The sequence below is a fragment of the Solanum dulcamara genome, chromosome 8 (assembly GCF_947179165.1).
Source record: "Solanum dulcamara chromosome 8, daSolDulc1.2, whole genome shotgun sequence".
Lineage (NCBI taxonomy): Eukaryota > Viridiplantae > Streptophyta > Magnoliopsida > Solanales > Solanaceae > Solanum > Solanum dulcamara.
The window spans coordinates 41,606,727-41,624,399 of record NC_077244.1 but is presented as its reverse complement, the minus strand read 5'-3'; the positions used below and the strand labels follow the sequence as shown (position 1 = coordinate 41,624,399).

Sequence of the window (17,673 nt, the reverse complement as noted above, 5' to 3'; positions counted from 1 at the left end):
CTCACTTGTGTATTTTATTTACGTTGTCTCTTGAATCGTTCCAACCACACCTTATGGAGATTTTGATTTTTTGCCATGAATTCCTTAGCTAAAGAATCACTTTGCACCAAATAATCAAAAGCATCACCTAAGAACTCTTTCTCGTAATCTTCAATTTCCATAATTTCTTCGTACAACCTAGCCACATCTAAGAGACTATGAGTTATCTTACTTATTGTCGCTACCACTTCTTCAAGTTTTGTTGAAATATCACTGACTACATCTTACACATTAGAAGAACGATTTTTTTACGACTTGACTTGACTTGAGAAGTTTGACTCACATCTTGCACATCCTTCTCCTTGGATGGTCCTTCAATATCATCATCATTATTTTATCCAAACTACAATCCAAGTCTATATCTTTAAATGACTTAGCACAATCCCATTTCAGATCTATATATCTCCGGCTCAATAATCAAACAATGAATAAATAAAATTAAACACAGAGACAATCAAATATACTAAATCCAAATCCCAGAAAAATAAGGCACAACCAAAAGCAAAAGGCCATATTTTTTAAAAGAAAAAGTCTACAATTCATTGATTTACCAGAAGTAATACCCAATAAGAAAATCAAATTTAAATCGCATGGAATATTTTGACGAAATTCACAACCAAAAACTCCAAAACTATAATTATTAAAAGCATACATTTGAAATTCTTGCAGAAATAGGAATGGGAACAGCGATGGAAAACCCTTGAAATGGAGAGAAACAGCGATGGCGAAAAGATGAAATTCGGAACTGTTGAGTAGGGAGTTGCGTTTGAGGGTGGGCTAGGCTGGGGGAGGTGGGTTGGTGGGTGGGGAGAGAGTGATATTTTCACTTCTGTAGTGCCTAGAATTTTTATCCAAAAAATATTTTTTCGCTTCTGTAGCGCCTAGAATTTTAATCTAAAAAATGTTTTTTCTTAACTGATTATGGAAATCATTTTCCACTAATTTTAGGAAAGGAAGTTGCTTTGGAAATTGTTTTCTCAAAATTTTAGTACAACCAAACAAGTGAAAATAGAAAAACATTTTCCTCTATACCAAACACACCCATAGTGTTTTTAAAAAAATTAAAATGTAATTTTGTAGACAATATCAGTAAAAAGTGGACAAATCTTCAATTGACTCTCCTATTTTATTTTTTCCTGTCGATTTGGACTGTATTGATAATCAATTTCCATAAAACTTGTCTAATTTATTACGTATATATATAGATTTTTCCCTAATTATTTTATAATTTTGTAGCCAAATATCAGTAAAGAGTGTGCATATGATGAAAATATAGTTAGAGATACATGATGAGAATGAGAAGTATACAAAGATGGAGGAGTTGCTTGTGAAGCATTGGGGGAAAGATAGAGATACAGAAGATATAATAGAGGAGTTGTTAAGGAGAGTATATCTGGAAAGATTTTAAGGATATAGTTATCGTTTTATGTAATATTTATTGTAATTTCAATATTTTATTATATATATTTTAGTACTTGTTCACATTTTACGTGGCAATCAAACACTAATGTCAAAATATCTCTCACTAGAAATTTCCACTAATGCTTTAAATAAACATTTAGGTTTCATCTTCTCACAAGGACTTCATCTTCTTGCTTACCAAGTTTTTGTTTCGAGCTTGGTCTATTCTTCAGGTTCGTCTAAATTCGAGTAAGTTCTTCCTAAATTCTTTTTACTTCGTCTTCTTTTTCAATTTATAAATGCTTCCTAACCCACAAAATAAATAAAAAGTTCTGATTTATTTCTTTATTTGTGTATAGGATCTCATCTGTGAATGTTGTTCATAATACTTTATGCATTTCTTGATTTAATTGGTTGTTTAAACGTCATTGTCTGTCTTATTAGATTTAATTAAAGTAGTTGTAACTACTACACGGATATTTCAGATGAGCATTGTGTTTCATTATATCTACGTGCTACAACATTGATCAGTTTCAAATATGTTTATTTATAAATTTGTTGATTTTTTTCGCTAAGTTTATAGTTGAAAATGGTTCATTTTGATATTTTGTTCAATTGTTGTTTTGTCTTCTTCTGTTCAACTTGGTTGTTTTAGCTCTCTTTGTTTGATAATTGTTGTTTGAGTATTTCAGTTTCTGTTAGCTTAACATATATTGTGTTTAGAATTTCCATCTAATTTTCAACTTATACACACTTGTGAATTAGCGTTAAGTTGTAACTGCACTACTATCAATCGTGGAACATCAAAATTAATTTCAAAAAAGGTAAAATATCATACTAAATAAAACTATCAATAAACACATACACACAAAAATGACAACAGGATAGAAATTTAGATGATGATTCAATCAACAAAGAAAAGAACACCTCTTTTCCACGTGAACTTTTTAAGCAATCAGTAACAGATTATGCAATTAAATTCAACTTCTTGGAACATGTTTTTCATTTGGGATACTATCTTTTGTATAAAAGATTTTTCAATACCACATTTTTCAAACAGTTAATAATAGAGAAGTGATCAAAAGTGAGCATCGAGAGCTCAAAACTCCATTACAAGCTAGAGAGAAAACATGAAGAAGAAAAGAGGAGATTTTATTGAATTATCTATCTCGAATGAGTATACACCAAAATGTACCATGGGCCTTATAGCCAAGGATCACAAAATATCTTCAACAATCTAACTAACTATCTTTGCCAGTTGGATGCCAGCTCACACTGAATAGTCAGTACACTTGCACTACACTGTTCTAACTAACTGTGCACGTGCACTATTCTAACTAACTAACTACACTGCCTGAACTTCATACTTCATATATTGGAATACACCCCTTCAAGCTGAAGGGTTCATGATATTAAGCACACCAAGTGTCACGATCCAAAATGGGTTATTAGTGGCACCCACAATTAATTTCCTAGGTGGGAGAACCAACGATACAAACAACAACTTATAAAATATGACAATAACGCGAAAGCTCAATTTATGAGAGTAAGAAATAATAAAACAACTAAAGTCTATTATATACTTTTTCCCAAAACCTGAAAGTCATCACATCAAGGACATCTAATTCTAAAATACTAAGTCTGAAAATATCAAATACCATACTAAATAAATAACTTAATTTGTCCAAAAACTATGGACATCATGTCATGCCCGAAAGAATCCAACACGAGCTAGAAGGAATAACATATAATCATTATGCAATGATCACATCACCACTAATTCCCCAAATCATTAACCCAAACATTTTTCTAATTAGCCACTATATATAACAAATTACCCTATCAACTATATTACCACGTTGGAATGAACCAATTCTAAATTTCAATATCATCCAACATATACCATTGATAATTATCCAATGATTACCAATATATATACAACCTAACCTAGTAACGAATATGTTGAACCAACAAAAAGAATTCAACTGTTACCTGGAGGACTTCGTTCGTCACCTAAGTTTTGTCCAAACCCTTCTCTCTTTTTTTCTAAAATTCTTAGATATTAAAAGTGATAAATACCGCTAACTTATTTTAATATTATAAGATAAGTTGTATCGGATATTAAATAAATTACCATTTTAACCCACTAATTAGATTAATTATCTAATTTTGCCCTAAATTAAATAACTGTAATTATCGACTAGTCCAAAATACCCCTTAAGAATTTATAGAAAGAATCTTTTATAAAATAAAAGTTCTAGTTCTCAAAATGAACTAATGGGTCCAACAGATACCAATTTACCCACCATTCATCCCCAAATGGTCAAAAGAAGATCAAGGTAGAAAAGGGTACCTGACTCGACGAAAAATATGGATATCTTCCACGCATATCATCCCTAATCTCCCAAGTGGACTCTTCAACAAGAGTATTCCTCCATTGGACCTTCACAGATGCAATCTCCCTTGACCTCAGCTTGCACACCTCCCTATCAAGAATAGCTACAGGCTCCTCCTTATAAGACAAATTATCATCAAGCAAGACCGAATCCCAGTGAATAATATAGTTTCCTTCACCATGATATTTCTTTAGCATAGACACATGAAACACTGAGTGTATCCCGAACAAACCTGGAGGTAAAGCCAACTCATAGGCCACCTCTTAAAATACTTAAGAACTTCAAGCGGCCCAATATACCTCAGACTGAGCTTACCTCTCTTACCGAATCTCACCACACCTTTCATGGGTGAAACCTTCAATAACACTTGATCTCCTCCATAAACTCCATGTCTCTGACTTTTTGGTCTGTATATTCCTTTTTCATGTTCTGAGTTGCTAGAAGATTCTCCTAAATGAATTTCACCTTCTTTAACGATTCCCTCAAAATATTAGTTCCTCAAAGTCTTACCTCAATGCATCAAACCAACCAATTGGAGACCTACATCTCATTGTATACAATGTCTCAAACGGAGCCATATCAATACTCAAGTGATAACTATTATTGTATGTAAATTCTACCAAGGATAAAAATTGATCCCAATGACCACCAAAATCTACCATGCAAGCACGAAGCTATCCTCCAACACTTGAATTGCGCTCTCAGATTGTCCATCGGTCTGAGGGTGAAATATGGTACTAATATAAAATCTAGTACCTAACTCAACCTATAAGGTCCTCCAAAAGTTAGAAGTAAATTACGTACCTCTATCTGATATGATGGAAATCTGAACTCCATGCAATTGAACAATCTCGCGGATATAGAGTTAGGCTAACTTCTTTGCATTATAAGTCACCTCGACTAGAATGAAGTGAGCATACTTAGTTACTATGTTGACAATCACCCATATCGAATTAAACTTCCCCATTATCTTTGGAAAACCAACCACAAAATCCAATGCAATCCTTTCCCACTCCCATTCAAGAATGGGCATTCTTTGAAGTATCCCTCCAGGCCTCTGGTGCTCATATTTTAACTGCCGATGATTTGGACACTGGGTAACAAAATCAACAACTTCATCCTTCATTTTACTCCACCAATAATGTTGTCTTAGATCACGATACATCTTTTTTACACCGAGATGTATAGAATATCTCAAACTATGAGCCTTTAGAAAAATACTCTAAATTAAATTATCAATACGGGGCACACATACCCGCCCTTTAATCCTCAAGATGCCTTCCTCATCGATCACAGCCTCTTTGTCCTCTCCCTGCAAGATCATATCACGAATCCGGCTCAGTCTTATCATCAAACTGCTTTTCTTTAATCTTGTCAAGGAAAGAAAATCTTGCCTTCACACTAGACAAGAATCCTCCTTTCTCAATTACTTCCAGCCTCATAAAGTCATTAGCCAAAGTTTGAACCTCTCTAGCTAATGGATATCCGAAAATATGCAAATGAGCTAAACTTCTCATGCTTCCTTCTTTTCTACTCAAGGCATCAGACACTAGATTGGCTTTTCCTGGGTGAAAAAGGATAGTTATATCATAGTCCTTTAGCAATTCCATCCATATCATCTACCTCAAATTCAAGTCTCTCTAAGTGAACACATGTTGTAAACTGCGATGATCTGTATACACTTCACACTTTACCTTATATAGATAATGTCTCCACTACTTCAATGCCAATACAATCATAGCTAACTCCAAATCTTGAGTAGGGTAATTACGTTCATGCACCTTTAATTGCCTTGAAGCCTAGGCAATTACATTCTTCTCCTGAATTAGCACTGCGCCTAAATCAGAGTATGATGCATCATAATAAACAATAAAATTCTTACCTTCTACTAGCAAGGCAAGAATTGGTACGTAGTTAATAAGGTCTTGAGTTTTAGACAATTCTCTTCACACTCGTTCGACCACATAAATGGAATGTTCTGCTTGGTTAGATTGGTCAGATCGGAAATAATAGAAGAAAATTCCTTGACAAACTGGCGGTAGTAGCTTGCCAAACCAATAATGTTTCTTAGCTCTGAGATATTAGTGGGTCTTTCCCAACTCTTCACTGCTTCAATCTTCTGGGGATCCATCTTCACTCCATCCTTAGAAACCACGTTCCCCAGAAGGACACTAAATCAAGCCAGAACTTACACTTGGATAATTTGGCATATAACCTTTTCTCCCTTAATAATTCAAGAAGAATCCTCAGATGCTCTTCATGTTCTTTCCTACTCTTTGAGTGGATCAATATATCATCAATAAAAATAATAGCAAAGCATATTTGTAAGCCCAAAAGACATTACCAAGAATTCATAGTGCCTATACCTAGTTCGAAAAGCACTCTTCGGTACATCTGCTGCCTGTATTTTCAGCTGATAGTAACCAGAACTCAAATCAATTTTTGAGAAAATACAAACACGCTACAACTGATCGAATAAGTCATTAATGCGAGGAAAGGGATACCTATTTTTAATCATCATCTTATTCAGATGCCTATAGTCTATGCACATATGAAGGCTACCGTCCTTCTTCTTTATAAATAAAACTGGAGCACCCTAAGGAGAGGCACTCAGTCTAATAAACCCTTTACCCAAAAACTCCTAAAGTTGGGCCATAAAACTCCGTCAACACAACTGAGGCCATTCTATAAGGTGGAATGGAAATAGGGCGAGTGCCCGACTCCAGGTCAAAAAAAAATTAATATCCCTATTATATGGCATACCAGGTAGGTATGCAAAGAAAACATCCATAAACTCAAGCACTAGCAAAATAGACTCAATCAATGGCACTTCAGAACTATCATCCTTGAGATATGCTAGGAAGGCTAAACAACCCTTGCTCACCAGCCTCTTAGCACAAAGAAAAGAGATAATTCGAACTAGGGCAGGAAGATAGTCACCCTCCCACACCAACTAATCCATCCCAAGCCTGGCTAATGTCACAGTCTTAGCATTGCAATCTAAGATATCAAAATTTGGAGAGAGTCAAGTCATACCCAGGATTACATTAAAGTCAACCATCTTCAGAATAATCAAATCTACATAAGTTCTGCACCCCGAAAAACTCACAAGGCAAGACCTATACACTTTCTCAACTAGAATAAACTCAACAACAGAGTAGAATCACGAATAAGCTTGTCAAGTAAGTCACAATATAAATTAAGTCCATCAGCAAATGCGAAAGATACTTAAGAAAATGTGGATCTAGGATCAAACATTATGAAAGCCATGCAATTGTAGACTAGAAGAGTACTTGTGATAACAGCATCGGATGCCTCTACCTCTAACTTTCCAGGGAAAGCATAACAATAGGCTATGTCGCCCGTCTGACCATTATACTTGTCGGGCTGTACTCCAGTAGCTCTAACCTACTCGCCACCCAGAATGGACTAGCAACTACCACGACCTTAGCCACCACGTCTTCTAGAATAATGGCCCTACCATAGCCGTTGCCTCTACCTCTAGCTGTTGGGGCTCTATAAACCTGATCATGCCAAGCCTGACTTTGACTTAGATAATATTTTCTGATATGTCTAGGCTCACCACTTTTGTAACAAGTCTTAGGGTCAAGAGTGGGACTTTGTAAAGATAAAGAAGACTGAAGATAACCCCCAAAATTAGAAAAGGGCCGACTAGTCTTTAATATACCTCCATCTAAAACCTACAATAAAGACTGAATAGGAAGGGTCGAATAATCTCCAGAACTCTGTCCTCTGGAGTAAGAACCACTAAATCACCTCCCTTATGAAACTTTTTGAACGCTTTCTCTTTAGCAAAGTTATCTAGCTTCACCCCCTCCACCTCTATCACAAAATCAACCACTTTCTGAAAAGATTTTGCTGAAGCAACCACCTTTAAAGATGGAATCCATAAATCTAACCTCAATCCATTCACAAAGTGGTGAATTCGTTCTTTTGTACTGAAACAAAGTTGAGTAGCATAGCTGGTTAAGGCACAAAGCTTGGTATCATAGGCGGTAACGAATATCCTCCCTTGCTCTATATTCAGGAACTCATCTCTCCTTCTGTCCCTTAAGGTCTGAGAAATATACTTCTCTATGAAACAGTCAAAAAAAGTTGCCCAAGTCATAGGAGGTGCCTCTGCTGGTCGGCACTCAACATGAGACCGCCACTAAATTTTGGCGTCTTCCTGAAACTAGTATGTCACAAACTCAACACAAAATCACTCTACTAAATCCATCTTATAAAGCAACTCATGAAAATTAATAAGGAAATCATAAGCATCCCCAGATTCAGTACCCCTGAAGATCGGGAGTTTCAGCTTTAAAAACTTAACAAAGAGATCATACTGGTCACTAGTCATTACCGTACCTATAGTTAATCGAAGAAACATATTTTTTCCCGAGGGCGCAGTCATGCAGGGAGACACAACAATTCCTAGTTAAACTCCTGGAATATGAGGTACTAGATAGGTGAGAACCTAGTGGATCATCTTTGGAGTAGGCTGGGTGATGCTTCTCTTTCATGAACCTGCTCATCCTCCACCTCAACATCCACTCTAGCTACCTCATCAGCCGATGGAGGGGTTGCTGCTCTTTCCCTAGCTGGACCAGTTTCCTGGCCCCTGCCCCTAGTGGGCTTTCTCCTAGGACCTCTACCATGGCCTCTCGTTTCTACTCCTCCTCTGGCTACAACCCCTACGGCTGGCTCAGGTGCTGATGTTGCTCTAGTTCTAACCATCTTTGAAAATAAAGTGAAGAATGTCATATACAAATTTGTATCACCTAGATACCAAGTGGATTCAAGTAATAGCACGAATGAAAGAAGGAATGGATTTTTCCAAAAGTTCCATCGCCTCTCGAAGAAAATTAAAGGCATCCTCATACTGTTCTACAAGACTCTACTAGACTTGTCCTTGTGTGATAAGATCATCGAATCTAAGGCTCTGATACTAAGTTTGGTATAACCCAAAATAGGCTATGAGTGGCACCCACTCTTAACCTCCTAGGTGAGAAAACAAATGGTATAAACCCTAACTTATAAAATATGATAATAACGCGGAAGCTCAATTTATGACAGTAAGAAATAATAAAACCACTAAAGTCTATTAGATACATTTTCCCAAAATCTGAAAGCCATCACTTCAAGGACATCTAATTCTAAAATACTAAGTCTGAAAATATAAAACCCCAGAATAAATAAATAACTTAATGTGTCCAAAAATTAAGGACATCATGACACGCTCGAGAGAATCCAACATGAGCTAAAAGGAGTAGTTCACCCTGGAACTTGATGCACTAGACACTAGCTAGAGATGAGGTCCATTCAAAGTCGATGGAACATTCACTGCACTCCACAAAATAAAATAAAGAAACAAACAAGTAAGGGTTAGTACAGGACAACATGTAGTGAGTAGGTATCATTGGCCAACTCAAAATAGAAATCAATATGCATAAAGTAATAGCAGAAAATCAATTATAACACTTAACAGGTGGCAACCAACAAGATCAAGATCAAGTGAAACCACAATGAATAAATACATAACTAGTCAACAATATCTAGATCACACACGAGGACTCAGGCCTCCACATCACATATTTTTGGAAAATGAGTTATTGGAGATTGGGTAGCATTAATATTATTTTAATTTGTTTTTTAATATTACCGTGCCGAAATATGACACCTAATCCAATAATATCGTGTCATCTCGTGACACCTGATCCAAATATATCATATCGGAATGTGGCACCTGATCCAAATATTCAATATTGGAATATGATACTCGATCCAAATATACTGTATCGGAACGTGACAATCGATACAAATATAATTAATTTATCATCTTTTATTATCACAAATCACTTCATTAATAATATTTTATCACGCCTTCTTTATTCAAGACATCACTTTTAATAGGGTAAATTCAAAATTATGGATTTCATAGTCTTGGAATTGCAAATCAATCACAACAACATATCAACCATCCAACCCACAATAATTAAATGCATAGTAAATTTCACACATTACTCAATCACTATCAATCACTATTAAGAGTCTATCTATGATATAGAATAAATCATAACCTACCTCAACCAAAGAACCAAAGTCAAACAAGCTAATTCACCGGTGATTTCCCTTTCTTCGATGCCTCAGAATGTTTATAATCTATCAAATATATAATTTTCATAAGTACACTAGTTTTTACACACCCATATTACTATATATCTAGTCTAGACTCAATAACTCATTCAAATCTATAATCAAATTCTTACATCTCAAGCTTAGAATTAAGCCTCAATTCCTCCAATATCATAAATTTGATGGTATTCATATAATATAATACACCTAATATTTAATTACTTATCTCAATATATCAAAACTTGAATTATAATGAGATAATTATAAGAATGAATTAAAACAAAACTAACTGAAACTAATGTCTAGGTGAGAACAACTGCAGAACATAACCAAAGTCATAACATATAATCATTATGCAATGATCACATCACCACTAATTCCCCAAATCATTGACCCAATCAGTTTTCTAATTAGCCACTACATATAACAACTTACCCTATCAACTATATGACCACGTTGGCAGAAACGAATTCTAATTTTCAAAATCATCCAACATATTTCGTTAATAATTATCCAATGATTACTAATATATATATACAACCTAACCTAGTAATGAATATGCAGAACCAACAAAAAGAATTCAGCCGTTACCTGAAGGACTTCATTCCTCTTCGTTCGTCGCCCAAGTTCCGTCCAAATCCTTCTCTTTTTCTTCTAAAATTCTTAGATATTAAAAGTGACAAATACCTTTAACTTATTTTAATACTATGAGATAAGTTGTATAGGATATTAAATAAATTACAACTTCAGCCCATTAATTAGATTAATTATCTAATTTTACCCCCAACTAAATAACTGTAATTATCGACTAGTCCAAAATACCCCTTAAAAATTTACAAAAGGAGTATTTTATGAAATAAAAAGCTCTAGTTCTTAAAATTACCTAATGTTCATTACAGCAGATACCAATTTACCCACTGTTCATTCCTGAATGGTCAAAAAAATATGAGGGTAGAAAAGGATACCTAACTCAACGAACAAATGTGGATATCTTCCACGCATATCACCCCTAATCTCCCAAGTGGACTCCTCAATGGGAGTATTCCTCCATTGGACCTTCACAGATGGAATCTCTTTTGACCTCAACTTTCGCACCTCCCTATCAAGAATAGCTACAGGCTCCTCCTCATAAGACAAATTCTCATCATGCAAGACCGAATCCAAGTGAATAATATAGTTTCCATCAACATGATATTTTTTTAGCATAGAGACATGAAACAATTGGTGTACCCCGAACAAACCTGAAGGTAAAGCCAACTCATAGGCCACCTCTCCAAAATGCTTAAGAACTTCAAGTGACCTAATATACCTTGGACTGAGCTCCTAATAATCCAATGCTTTCTTCTCACTATACCCCTTAGACACTAGCCTGGCCTTGAACCTTTCTACTTCACCATTTGTGTTATACTCTACTTTATATACACACTTGGAACCAACATTGTTCATCCCTCTAGGTAAGTCAATCACTATCCAAGATTTGTTTTCTTCAAGATCCTGTTTCTCTTGTTGCATTGTTTGAATCTACCTATTATCTTTAACAGTGTGTCTAAAGTTTTATGCTCCTGAAAATCAGAAAACTTGCTTAAGTATCCCTTATAACAGGAAGTAACCTTGTCATAAATAAGAGAATTGGCCAAAGGGTGTCTAGTATTGCTATGTTTCTTAGTTGGAATAGCATAATCCATAATCCATGAAGGATCCTTGAGACTTCTGGAAGGTCTTCTGATAGGAGGATCTGTAGAAGGAGGAATGGTATCAACAATTTCTGATGCTTTAGTGATCTCAGTATCTATATCATGGTCCCATCAACATTATTACTAGTGTCAAACTCTGCATCATCTTCACCATAAGTGTCAAATACATTAGCATCAACTTCATCCAAGGAAGGACTTTCAAATACTTTTAAAGAAGAACCATAAGTATCTGTTGAGGCATCATTGTGTGGTGAGGCATGAGCAAAAGGGAAAACATCATCAAGAAAAACCACATCTCTATTTACAAAAAATTTCTTTGAGTTGATGTCCAATAATATATATCCCTTCTATAGCTCTGAATAGCCAATTAAGATAGCAGGTATGGCCCTCTTTGAGAACTAATCACCCTTTGGTAACACAAAAGTATAACATAAGCATCCTATGACCCTTAAATGAGACAAGTTAGGTTGTTTTGAATAAAACTGTTCATAGGGACTTTTATTGGCAAGCACTGTGGAAGGGAGCCTATTCATCAAATATACTGCAGCCTTGATACAATATCCCTAGTATCTAATAGGCAATTGTGAATGAAATCTAATAGCTCTAGAGATATTAATAATGTGTCTATGCTTCTTATCTAATAGGCAATTGTGATTGAAATCTAATAGCTCTAGCTATATTAAAAATGTGTCTATGCTTCTTTTCCACCATACCATTTTGTTGTGGTGTGTGAGGACAGCTACTCTGATGTAGTATCCTAGAGTTTAAAATAGTGCAGTACATTGAGGAATGAAAAATTTTGTCCCATTATTAGATCTAACAACTTTAACATAAGAATCAAATTGAGTTTTGACCATTTGAAGAAATAATTTCATAGACACAACAGTCTCAAACTTCAACTGTAACAATTGAATCCACACAAATCTACTATATTGATCTACTATTGTCAAGATATAATGCTTGTTGTCTAAAGTTGGGTCTTGTAAGTTCCCCAAAGGTCCATATGGACTACATCAAATCTCATGGATGCTCTAGAGCTACTGATGGGAAAAGTGAGCCTTATTTGCTTAGCCAGTGGGCAAAGAGGACAGTTGGCTAATACTTTACCACTTTTATTGTTGTGAACTACATTTAAAGACCTCGAGGTCTGTTGTGAGGGATGTCCATGTCTCATATGCCATAGGTTAGTGTCGTGTGATGTTGTTCCTGCAACTACCATGTCTTGAGTGCATTGTATAGCTTCCTTTTGTTTTAATATAAGAGCTCCTTTGAATATGTAAAAACCTCCTTCTTCCTTACCAATCCCCTTCACCTTGCCACTAAAGAAGTCCTAAAAAATAAAGAAATCAGGGTAAAATGATACAAAACAAGACAACTCCCTTATGACGTTGGATACTAATAATAAATTGAACTTGAAGTCTAGCACATATAGCACATTCTTCACTACTTCATTGTCAAACAAAGATGCTTCACCAATAAGATTGATCTCTTATGTATCTCCAGTAGGTAGATGCACTTGATTCCTCTGTGACTTGGTGAAACTATAATTTCTTATGAATAAGTTTTTATTTGTTGTGACATGATGAGATGTTCCAGAGTCTACTATCTAGTCCCGAGAGAAAATATTTGACATCAAACAAGTAGCAATACCAACCATGTTAAGTCTAGGCTCGTGCACATCTCTATTCAGCATATCCAGTGTCTGCTTATAATCTTTGTTTGTGAATGCTTGTCCCTTGGTTGGGATTGCATCATTCTCCACTTGACTGGTTGATGCCATCTGAGAATGATCGTGTTGGTTACTAGAAACACTTTTTATTGAGTGTTCCTAGCCTCCATGGCTGCTAGTGTGTGAGGGATTGACTGAGTTTCTCTGATTGTTTGCTGACACTTGACCTCCTCCATAACTACCATTACTATTCCTTGATGTGAGGCCAGAGATACATATTTTTAATCATTAATTTCTTCACATTTAGTATTTTTATTTGTCCTTTTTGAGCATAAATTTTATGGACTGTGCTAAATAGTGTATTTTCTTTGTACAATTAATCCAACGCAAAAATGAAGAAATTTGAAGCCAAAATGAATTAAAGATGAAATCAAGCAGGCAGCTTAATGGATTAAATTGAATATTATATTCATATTTTTTTATATAAGCTGCAATTGGAAAAGAGATAGATTCATTAAATCTTCCACGTGGCAGATATTGATAGTGGAACAAAACTAGAAACGGCGCAGGCACACACGAAAACCAAATTAAATTAGGTTTTGGGTTTCCCAATTATTTTTGGATTCAGTTATTTATTTAGGATTTTCTAAATCTATAAATGGTCCATAAAAATAATTCTAAGGGGAACTAACACACAACTCATAATTAACTTTTAACCTAGGACTCAGATTTTTATAGCTTGAAATTTTGAAAGAGTCGTCGTGAAGACCAGAGAAAATTAGTTTATTCTTTCCTTCTCTATATTTTTATTATATCTTCAAAAATTCAAGATTTTGATTTATTATATTCAATTTTGCAAGTTCATAATTAAAATTTTGTTTATAATTTCAAAATTGTGATTATCAAATTATGAGTAGCTAAATTGCATGATTGGATTTGTTGGAACCAAGATGAATTATCAAGGTAAGTTAATGTAAAAAATAATTCTTGAATGGTTTTATGCATGTATTGTTTTTCCCTTCGCTTTGATTATTTTTTAACGATTGCAAATGTTAGAACTCGCCTTATTCTTACTTGCCAGATCAAGGAGGTAACGAATGGGAAAAGAGATTAAACAACGAGATTTATGGATAACCATCCTCATCAATTAGCTTGGACAAATCAAGGTATAGCTAAATTTGGGATCATTGGTAAGGGGTAGTAAAACATACATTCGTAGACGGATCAAGTTGCATAATGAAATTCACTCATTTGCCGGATCAAGGACTTAGGTGAACTTAACTTACTGATCTTGCATGCTAAAAACTAAAATCAATTACTAATACAATATTCTTGCTGAGTTATGAAATAATGGGAAACACATTCCTAGTTACTTCTAATAATCTAAATACACATAAATATTTAGTTCAAGCTACTATTGTTCTTTTTATTTTTGTTTCAATTTAAATCCCCCCTTTTTTCAAAAATAAGAACTATCAAGTTAAATTTTACCTATGACAATATTCTTCAATATTCTCTGTGGGATCGACCACGACTCATAGTTGGGTAAATATATTACAAATGACTGTTTATATTTCTTTTCGACAAGTATATTTGGACGTTTTCAAAAAAATAGTGCCATTACCGGGGAATATGGCTTCTTTAGTATTTATTTTGATTTGTATTCCTTATTTTTTAGTTTATTTTTAAGTATTATTTTTGCATTTTTTTAATTATTATTTTTATTATTTTTATTATTAATTTTTACACTTCTTAAGATGTCATCTGAAAAAGTATGCAGTGATAAGTGTTCTTGTAATTCTTGTACTTTTGATATTATGGATTCTTACAGGTTAGCTTTTTTCAACAAGATAAGTTATATTGGGACATGTAAGATTTGTTGATACTCTTCTATAAAATAATAACTAAGTTAATGTATGTTGATAATATATTTGTATGGGATATTTACAAATTAAATGTTAAGTTGAATGCAAAGATTGACGTGTTTGACACCCAACAAACTAGTGAAGAAGAAAAGATTCTTATAGGCCAACTTGAGGAGCTAAAATTGGAGAGTCAATTACTTGATCATATTTTTATTGATGTTGTCACTGTTGAGAAGAGTACACTAGAGTTATGTAATGAAATAGCTAATATTATTTTTTAAAACTCTAATATGTGTAAATACGAGGATGTAAATAGCAATAAAATTCATGAGTTATGATGCATTGAACCTCATTCTAATCATTTTTGCACATTATTTTTAGATGATGAGATATTAATTGAGCCATCTGAGCATGTGGAAGAGTTTATGGAGGAGAAAAAATGTACCTGTATTCTTGAATTTATTGTTTCAAAATTGAAAAATGATATTCCTCATTTAAGGGCCAAGAATTGCAACATACAATTTCTATTGCTTGGTTCCTTTATTTTTGTACCGCTACCTCTTGTACGAGATAGAAAAATTGATGCAAAATTGGGGGTGCAATTCATATCTTCAAAGTGGAAGGAAAAATAGTAATACTGATGGTGTCGTTCCGCGATGTTAAATCAGGGGTTTCATGGGAGGCAACCTATGTGAAAACTTGATGAAGTTTGAGTAGTCAAGTGACCAACATTGTGCCGCGATGTTAAATCAACCGCTTATTGGGACGCAACCCAATTTGAAGTGTAGCTTCTTATTTTTATTTTTATAGTGTCACTTTTTTGTGTTGTTTTGTTTTTGTAGATTTAGGGGAAGTCCGAGTACCCAAATTTAAAGCTAAAGAACACTTGTTTAGTTTAGTGTGGGTTCTCACAACCCATGATTAAAATTGAATAAACATGTTGTTAGCTAGGCCTTAAAGGGTCTCATGGAGTATTTCTTACCTTTCTGCTTCATCTTTTTTCTATAAATTGCTTTTGGACAAAGCATGATTTTAAAAGTGGGGTAGAATATCTTCCACTATTTTAAGGGTGAAGTATGCTATAATATTTTATTTATTTATTTATTTATAGTTGATTTTTTAAAAAAAAGGACCAAAAATACAAAAAGTTTTTTTTTATTAATAAAATAGTCTTTTTTATGGTTCTTAGATTTTTTTTAAGATCATACTTCATCCACTCCTTGTTTTTTTTCGGTTCTTTTTCGAGGGGGTCCCTTTGAACCGAGTATCTTTTTTTTTAGATTAGATTTTTGTTTCCATTTTTTTGAAAGAGAAAAGAAAAGACGTTTTTGATTTGATACTTGCTATTTAGGTCTAATTTTGAGTATACCTTCTTGTGAATACTTGAGTACTCATTAAATTATAGGCTATTTGACACCTAAACTCATTCTTATGACTCTGTATATAATTTATTTTATTTTATTATTGGTAATGACCTTATCTATCTTAGAAGTAAAATTAGAAGTAAAATTGAACTATCTTGATTGAGACTTGTGCCATGTGTGGTGAGGTTGTTTGCATATATTCTATATTTTGCATCTTAGTCTAGAACTTGCCCTGCATGTTATTGAAGTGAAATAAAAAGTATTGCTCTGTTTAGAAGATGATATTAGGCTTTCTTTGATTTGTCTTGTAAAGTTTAGCCTTGTTAAGATATTATATCACTATTTAGCCCTTTTGAGCCTATAGCCTTTTAATGGTAGCCATATTTATGCCTTGACTCTTTTGTTGAATCCCTAATTTTTGCACCTTTCTTCCTTGAGCATTGTAGCATAGACTTATCATGATTGTTAAATTTGAAAAAAGGGATGGTTGCGTACAAAAAGGTAATCGATGATAGTTGCAAAGTGATGAAAAAGCCCTTTTGGAAAGAATGTGACCAAAAAAGAAAGGAGAAAAAATTTTCTTGAAAATAAAATAATTATAATGATTGAAGCATTCTTGATGAGATGAAATTACTAGTGAAATAATTATTGAAGAAAAGGCTGAAAATAGAGTGGAGAAAATAATGGGTGATAAAGTATTAAAATGCAAAGTTCTAAGGAAAGTGTAAGTCACTATTATATAGTTTTCCTACCCGTCCCCTATCCTACATTACAACCCGTTAAAAATTCTATTTGATTCTAGTCGACCATGCCTAATTAGTGGAGATGTACATAATGGGCAAGCCTATGGTTCTTTATGTATACATGTGAATTCTTTTGTGAGTGTGAGAGTTGTTCTTTGATGCTAAGTCCTTAATTTATATTCAATTATTAAATTGAGTGTGTAGACTATTTTTTCTTGTGAGGGCACTTGTTTCATGATAGATACGTGATTTTCTTATCTTTCTTCGATGGAGTAGGTGAGCAAACTTAAATTTGATGAGTTAAGAGTCCTTCTATGAGGTTAGGAGGTTAGAGATTTGTTGTTTTATTGTATATCTTGCATAA

At 34.1% G+C, this 17,673-nt stretch overlaps 1 long non-coding RNA gene across 1 annotated transcript; it reads left to right on the top strand.

Annotated features, from left to right (window-relative positions):
• The first annotated feature begins 1,556 nt into the window (after window positions 1-1,556).
• On the top strand, window positions 1,557-16,150 carry LOC129901215 (uncharacterized). Its single transcript, XR_008769791.1, has 3 exons — window positions 1,557-1,689; window positions 14,419-14,503; window positions 15,584-16,150. It is a non-coding gene; the product is annotated as an uncharacterized LOC129901215 (long non-coding RNA).
• Window positions 16,151-17,673: the final 1,523 nt, after the last annotated feature.